Source organism: Papio anubis, chromosome 2 (assembly GCF_008728515.1).
Source record: "Papio anubis isolate 15944 chromosome 2, Panubis1.0, whole genome shotgun sequence".
Taxonomy (NCBI): Eukaryota; Metazoa; Chordata; class Mammalia; order Primates; family Cercopithecidae; genus Papio; species Papio anubis.
The window spans coordinates 187,503,504-187,511,980 of NC_044977.1; the positions used below are offsets into that span (position 1 = coordinate 187,503,504).

General features: G+C 38.2%; 1 protein-coding gene across 6 annotated transcripts in view; it reads left to right on the plus strand.

The window, feature by feature from the left end:
• The window catches only part of PYDC2 (pyrin domain containing 2), a 100,644-nt gene extending 92,376 nt beyond the window's left edge, over positions 1-8,268 (plus strand). For 4 of the 6 annotated variants that reach the window (XR_644324.4, XR_002520626.2, XM_021934986.2 and 1 more), the window contains one exon: positions 4,075-8,268. The gene's annotated coding sequence lies outside the window, so the exon portion shown is untranslated. The remainder of the gene's footprint in view (positions 1-4,074) is intronic. The other 2 variants (XM_021934987.2, XM_021934988.2) reach the window with 2 other exon arrangements.
• Positions 8,269-8,477: the final 209 nt, after the last annotated feature.

Here is an 8,477-nt window from a genome sequence, read left to right on the forward strand (position 1 = left end):
CAATTCAAGTGAAATAAAGCATTTTAATATTGGGCAATTTTCCTTCTTTCACTGCTTTGTTCTGGCTGTGGGGACAGTTTGAACTGAGCTTCTGAGAGAGCCAAAGGTACCTTTGTGAAACTCCCAGCTGTTCTTCCATTTTCTCTTTTATGCCATCTGTGACTTGGAAAAAAACAAAGTTCCCTCGGTGTATGGTGGAGTGGGAATGATGATTATGTGAAAGTACTTATCGCACCAAGCTCGCCTCTACTTCTGACCTTACATTAAATGAAGTCAGGCAGTTTTATGATTATAGAAAAGTACTGTAGTACTCACTCCTAAGTATACTGGTATGCAAACATTGGGACATCTTTTCAATCTCTTACAAAGGGTGCTTTATGTTTCTTTTTTTTTTTTTTTTTTCTGAGGCGGAGTCTCGCTCTGTCGCCCAGGCTGGAGTGCAGTGGCTGGATCTCAGCTCACTGCAAGCTCCGCCTCCCGGGTTCACGCCATTCTCCTGCCTCAGCCTCCCGAGTAGCTGGGACTACAGGCGCCCGCCACCTCGCCCGGCTAGTTTTTTATATTTTTAAGTAGAGACGGAGTTTCACCTTGTTAGCCAGGATGGTCTCGATCTCCTGACCTTGTGATCCGCCCGTCTCGGCCTCCCAAAGTGCTAGGATTACAGGCTTGAGCCACCGCGCCCGGCCTTTATGTTTCTTTATTGCAAGCAACACTTCCAAAGTACTTGTTGTTATTAAAACCCCATACTATGAATGAAAGATGAGTAATTGAATCTAGAAGGGATATGCAGGGCAACTCTGTGTGTGTGTGTGTGTGTGTGAGAGAGAGAGAGACAGAGAGAGACAGAGAGAGAGAGAGATACATACTATAATAAGAATATTTTAAGTGACATCTTAGAAGGAACTTAAAGATGGTCAAAATCTCAATATGGTGATATTGCAAAACAAGAACAGGCTTTAGGACTGCAGATTCAGTGGTGGTCAGTCTTCAATGATCAGCTGAAGTAAAATAGGATAACCCTGTATTAGGAAAGCCATCGTCTTAAGATAATAGTCTAGAGCTAAGAAAATTCAGCGTATGTTTGGAAAATCAAATAGGTCAGTTTGGCTGCCATGTGTGGCATAAATGTGGGATTATGTGAAATGAAACTAGAAAAATAGAAATGAGAAATACTGTACAGCTCTTTAAATGACAAGCAAATGACTATCTTATAGGTAATGGGGGTATCCAGAAGCTTAGGCGTAAGTAGTAGACATGTTTGGAGGCACATTCTAAACAGATTAACTTAGTAACTAGGCAGCATATCCTGGAAATGGAACATCCAGAAAAGACAGAGTGACACCAGATGGAATGTTTTCTTGGGTAACACCATGGAGCTGAATGAGGTATGTGAAGGAGAGTGGCTCAGGTGGACCAATGGCCATTCGGAGGCCATGAATCCAGCCTCCTCATTTTTTCATATTTAGAATGGAAGGGGAAGGATGGTGATATCCACAGAAATAGAGAATTTATAAGACGATGCTAATTTGAGGGTAAAATAATAGATCCACAAAAATAAAGTCCCCTGGTAACTTCCTGGTGTCCCATTCTGTCCTGAAACACTCTGCTCAGTGAGTAATTTAGAATAGACTTTGATCAGTCTTTATGATATGTCTTCATGCCCCAGATTACAGGGCTAGTTGATACCTTAACTGAAATGGTAAATAGAATGAGAAAATTCCTTGGCTGGCAGCAGAATTCATTGCCTTTTCTCCCTTTTCCGGAGGTCTTGGTATTAAGGAAGCTGGGTATAATGAAAAGTGCACAGGCTTTAACCACAGCCTTGAGTTTGAATCTTGAGTGTTCCTCAGTTACGGTGTGATCATGAGAAGATTTATAGAAATAATGATATAAACCAAGGCTCTTAGGAGGGTTCACAACATATTGTGTCTCCTTCATCACTATAGGCCTGACAGTTTACAGTTTTAAGTACCATTGCTTTTCAGTAAGGATTTTTTTTTTTTTTTTGTAGATAAGACTTCTATTTCATGTGGCGTGTTTTTTTTTTTCTCCTGAATTTTATCTCAAAAGGACACTTTCTTGAAATGCCAAGATGGTATTGCCATAGGACTGTCTTCCCATGAGCAGTCTTTTAGCTGATAATTAATTTTCCACCAAAAGTTGACCATGTCAGAAAGCATTGCCTAATCCTTAAAAGAAATCAGAGCTAATACAAGTCAGACTGATGGTTTGATAAGACATTTACCAAAATGCCAAACCATTTAATCTTAGTTCCTATTCTTGGAATTTGGGGAGAATAAGTGTGTGGGAGGGTCTGGGATATAGTACAAAGTTATGAAAGTATAGACTGCTGCTACCGTATATGAACACTAGATTCCTAATTTAAGGAAGAAATTTAATTTAAGAAAGAAACTGACACATAGAGGCAGTCAGTTTAGAAGGGTGTGCAATAATATGAATATTATTCAAGTACCTAGGATTGACTTGTCAACAAAAGAATAATTTTGGCTGGGTGCAGTGGCTCATGTCTGTAATCCCAGCACTTTGTGAGGCCAAGGTGGGTGGATCACAAGGTCAGGAGATCGAGACCATCCTGGCTAACATGGTGAAACCCTGTCTCTACTACAAATACAAAAGTTAGCTGGGCATGGTGGCATGCACCTGTAGTCCCAGCTACTCAGGGGGCTGAGGCAGGAGAATTGCTTGAACCCAGGAGGCTAAGGTTGCAGTGAGACAATATCTCGCCACTGCATTCCAGTCTGGAGGCAGAGTGAGACTCCATCTGAGAAAGCAAACAAACAAACAAACAGTTTTATGAGGGACCTGAGAGCTGTCTTAAATGCTTAAAGATCTAGCATATAGACCTTTAGGTCAGGTTCGCGTTGGCCCACATTGCGTCAAGGTGGCTGAGTACAACCATTTACTGGTTTGGCTGTAGAGGAAAGTTCCACATTTATTGGAAGGACTAAAAGAGCTCTAAGCTTTAGAGCTTAGAAAAGCTTATGAAACAGTAAAGCTGCTATAAATTGCTTAAGGAAATTGGGATATTTGTAACTTTAATTGTAGGAAAGAGCCAGTCCTTGAATCATCTTAATCTGTTAATGCTTCCATTTACCTTTAACTTCAACTAGAAAAGGGGTTTAGTGATGATGGTTTAACTTCAGAAGGTGATGGTTTAACTTCAGAACCCTTTCTCAAAAATGTTGAGACTTCTTGATATAAAGAATTGAAAAAAATACACAGGATTAGATTCACTGTTGACCTCCATGTTGAACACATTATTCAGTAGGTTTTAGAAACGTGCTGATGGAACAGGTGCTATAGACTGAATGTTTGTCCCCCATGCCAGTTAATGGCAGCTGGAGGCAGAGGAACTCCAATACTATAACGTTTAACAAAAAGCATGTTACTACACTGGTGAGCAAAAGCCAGAATGAAAGACAATGAGACATACCTATTAAATGCATATTTTATCATTCCATGAAAAAAAAAATCAAAGGCGTCATGGCACTGTCATGGCAACGATGCAATATTTCCATCTATAATCACTGCATGCAGATTTAGTAACATTGATTTCATTTCAACTATTTCTGGGGCTACAGTTCACTGTATTTCTGCCTGGTTAGTTTGAAAATTGTTAATATAGTATAAATGGAAGTAAATTGAAGATGCAATATAGAGAATTGAACCATAGCTTAAAACATGTTGCGCCTAAAAATAATAGGAGGGATAATGTTCAGGAAAGGGATGAACAGTCAACACATTTATTCAAATTATTTCTAAAGCTTGAAGTTTAAATGAGAGGTTCTGTTTTGGATATGGCATTTAGTGATCATAAATAAGTATAATCTGTTAGAAATTATTAGGATTCTAATTTTATACTAAGGACCCAGTGTCAGCCTAATAGTCAAATATGAACTTCTCTAAGATATACAAATATTTTCTTATAGGAAGAAATAATTCGGGGAAGCAGTCTCACATTGATTTCTCTGTACATCTTACACAGAATTTCCTTGTGCTATCCCTACCATTATTCTCCTTTCTTCTTTCACTGTTTTTTTTTTTTTTTTTCAGGATTCCTAAAGGAAGAGGATCAAATTGATAGCAGTGGGTCCCTCCTGCTTTCCTCACAGACATGCACATTATCTACAGACAGAAAAGGAACCCTTTCTCAAAAATGCTGGACTTCTTGATTTAAAGAATTGAAAAAAAATACACAGGACCTCCCATGTTGAACACATTATTCAGTAGGTTTTAGAAACATGTGCTGATGGAACAGGTGCTATAGACTGAATGTTTGTCCCCATAAAATTCCTATGTTGAAACCTAACCCCCAGTGTGATGGAATTTGGAGGTGGGCTCTTTGGGAGGTGATTAGGTCGTGAGGGTGGCGCCCTCAAGGATGGAATCAATGGTCTTACGAAAGAGGCCTCAGAGAGTTCTCTGCATTTCCCCATGCAAGAACATAGAGAGAAGATGGGCATGCATGAAGCAGAGAATGATTGGCCCTCACCAGATGCTGAATCTGCCAGTGCCCTGACCTGGGACTTTCCAGTTTCCAGAACTGTGAGTAATTAATTTCTATTGTTGATAAGCACCCAACTTATGGTACTTAGTTATTGCAGCCTGAATGAACTAAGAAAACAGTTGACAACAGCATAATTTTTACATTGAGGGAATATAGTTTTATTTTGCGTTGTTACAATATTGAGAATATTATAGTCATGCATAGGCTACAGAGTCATCAGGAGGTAATCGAATCTTAGGGATTAAAAATAGATGTCCCAATCTATTTTCCTTAGCATATAAATATTACAAGCGTTCTGCATTTTAGATCAACTAGAATTGTCAGGTGATAATGACCACACTAGTGTTTCAATGATTAAATGACATGCCCTTGGTCTATGGCATGAAAGGATTGTTCCACATTTATTTTCTAAATTAAAGTTAATACCTGAATATCAAAAGAATAACCAAACAAGGAAACAGGAAAGAATAGTAATATAATTCAGAAACAGGACTTATCTTCTGAAGGTGCAGTCATGTTTTTATAATTTTATTTTTCTATAGATAGAATTGCTGTGGATGTTGGTATTAACTTTTTTAATAATTGAAGAGGTAATAGATAAGAAATGGCTGTATTCTGCAACATTAAAATGATATTTTCCTCCACTTTTTTCTTATCTAGCTATTCCACTTTAGAAGTTATTTGAAAGTACAGAGGAAGATGAACCAACATTAGTAAGTGACCACAATGAAGGTTAAGATAGGCAACTTGAAAAAAGAGTGTTTTGTCAGTAAGTTAGGAATTTGATTTTATCTAAGGTAGAACATTTTTACAAGAGGAAAGACAGAAAAGATTATCTTTTAGCATCAACCTCTCTAACAGTAAGAATGAGGAAATACAGAACAAAACCAGTCACAGGGATGATACAAGAACCATCTCCAAAACTCCTATGTAGAAATCCAAACATCTGAGTTTTTGTTCCAAGTCCATTCAAGTTGAGTTGTGTGACCTTGGATAAATCCTTTTCTGTTGTGATTCTTGGGGTCCATATGTGTCAAATAACTTGGTTGGAAATAAGGAACTTAAATTCCTTGAATCTCTGGCATTCGATAGCCTGGCTTTTCAGTCTGGAAACACAAGTGATGATGCAGTTTTTGATATGTTTTTGTTTTCTTTCCTTTTGTTTTGTGGGAATTCATTATTTCACTGTAGATCCTTTGAGAAGCACTATTTTAGGAGATGGTACCAATGGACGAAAGTCATTTTGAGTTTATGTAAAGTGAAGCAGAAGTCATTTCTTCTTATTAAAGTCATTTAGGGTTTCTAGAGTCTTGAAGGTTATTTGGAATTTGCAATGTTCAACTTTTGTAATTTGGTCTTTGATGTACCCATTAACCTCTCTTACTGGATTTAAGGGTAAGATAATCTTTGAACACCCCCACCGTCTTTTATCAACGTGTATTTCATCGTCAAAGATAACAAACTTGGTACAATTGTCTTTTGTGATGGATTATTAGACATTCCCCTTACCTAGAAAAGGGGAGAAATGATGGAGTAGAAATATGTCGTGCTAGACTATTAGGCAAAGACGATGAGTCTTCTAAATTCCCTTGTGGAGAGAGAGCAACACACTTTCATATCCACTTAACAGATGCTCAATTGCTCTCCTTTGCACTCTGATTTTGATGAGAGCTGTATAACATCTCAATTTAGACTTCCAATGTGTCAGTTATTTAACTTTCGAGGCAGAGGTATGATGCCCATCACAGATGTGTTTTGAGGATCAGCTCTTAGAGTGCAAGGCTCTAAAATATTTTGCATGAAGATACTATTTTTAAGATTTTACTGCTTATTGTTTACTCAGCAGGTTGGCACTTTTCTCTCCATCTTTCTGATAACAGGAGAAGAGATAAATAAGAGGGAACTGAAAGGGACAATAGCGCAGATGAAGGTGAGAAGGCTCAGAGAAAGCAACTAATGTGCCTGAAGTCACACACAGTTAGTAAAAGGACTGACACTGAGGATGAGGTGCCCTCATCCCAGTTGCTGCCCTGTTAACCTTTGGGTAGCTCAAATCAGTTTGAAGCCTCTACTTGGAATCCTGTGTCTGGTACTCACATTGTTCTTTCCTTAGAAATACGTAGATCGACATTGACAATTGAAAACATAATTTCATCTATTAGCAAAATTGGAGAGGTTTGTTTTGATCCAGGGTCTGAGGTGCACCATAGAGCTGACATTACTGCCACACACTGTAAACAAACAGCATTGTTGCCCAGGCTGGAGTGCAGTGGCGCGATCTCTGCTCAATATATATATAGCAACTACTATCTTCAGGAACCTTTCAGTCTACTTGAGACGTCAGAGAAAAAAAACAGATAATTAGAATTCATTGTGATAGAGGTGCGCTTAAGTGGTTTCTCTATAACAAGCATTTTCCTTTTAGTCACCAGTTTCGTGTATTCTTGCCAATATCAACTGATCATTAGTATCAGAAAACGTCTGCTTTTATGCCCACCAGTTTAGTAGCAGCTTAAACTTTCAAGCTGGGGAGCTATGTAGAGGTTCTGAATTTATATTAGCATCAAATGAGTGTGACATATAATCCCATGGTCAGAGAAAGCCATTTCTCCCAGCAATTTAATATACTTTATGGGCATGAAAAATCATAAAAGTGTTTCAGTCAGCAGTTCAAGAGTCAGACTTCTGTTACATATACATATATATATATATATATATATATATATATATATATATATAACTGAAGGAAAGTGATAGAAATACATTCATTAAGAATTTTAAAGCTTAGGCATAATTTTATCCATATCTAGTTTTACAGATGATGAAACTGTAGCCCTTACAAGGAAAGTGGCTTACCCAGAGTCCTCCAGCTTTTAGGTGGGAAAGCTGAGGCTCTAAGGATCCATTATATAGCTTTATAAAATGTCTTACTATAACACTTACATCTTTAGACCATTCACCTTAAGACTTTAAGTAGCCTTGTCACACTTAGTACACAAAAAGAAATTGCTTCAGTCACCCCTAGTAGATAATCCTCTATTCTATGATTTGCCATGTATAGTAATGGGAACTCATTACTATTCTAGATTTGTTTCACTATTAGACAGCTTTCAATGTTAAAAAGTTATCTTTCACTTATTTAACGCCTTCCCACCTCTGGCTACTTATGAGCAATACAAATCAAATGTGATGCTTCTGTTCAAACTAACACTGTGAGCCAAGAAAGGAAGGGAAATTTTCAAGTGTAGAAGATGAATGCATAGCTCCATAGTGAGTAGGAGTAGTCATCTTATTTCAGATACAACAGAAGAACAAAGCCATCATGGCTCCTAGCATGTTGAAGTCCACGAAGAGGTCAGGATCATTACTGGCTTTCTAAGTAGGCTTCCTTCATAAACTAGGAATCTGCAAGGTCATCACCACCATCATCATCATCATCATCACCACCACCATCACCATCATCATCCTAGAAGAACTTAGCCAAATGGCTAAGGATATAGTTACCGGCCCCGTCTTTGGGTATGAAAATAATTATTTGGGGCGAGGAGCATGTTCAAAACCTTCCGTTTTTGCTGAATGAAGATATAGAGTATAAATTTCACTCACTATTCAATGTTGATAACAAAGAAACATAAACATTGAAAACTTAAAATTGCTATGCAACCAGTGAGCCCCATAGTCATGAGTAAATACCACTAGAAAACTATGTTTCAGGGTGGAAGAGAATGACTACTAAAAATATTTTTTTTTTTTTTTTTTTTTTTTTTTTTTTTTTTTTTTTTTTTTGAGACGGAGTCTCGCTCTGTCGCCCAGGCTGGAGTGCAGTGGCGCGATCTCGGCTTACTGCAAGCTCCACCTCCCGGGTTCCCGCCATTCTCCCGCCTCAGCCTCCGAGTAGCTGGGACTACAGGCGCCCGCCACCACGCCCGGCTAGTTTTTTGTATTTTTA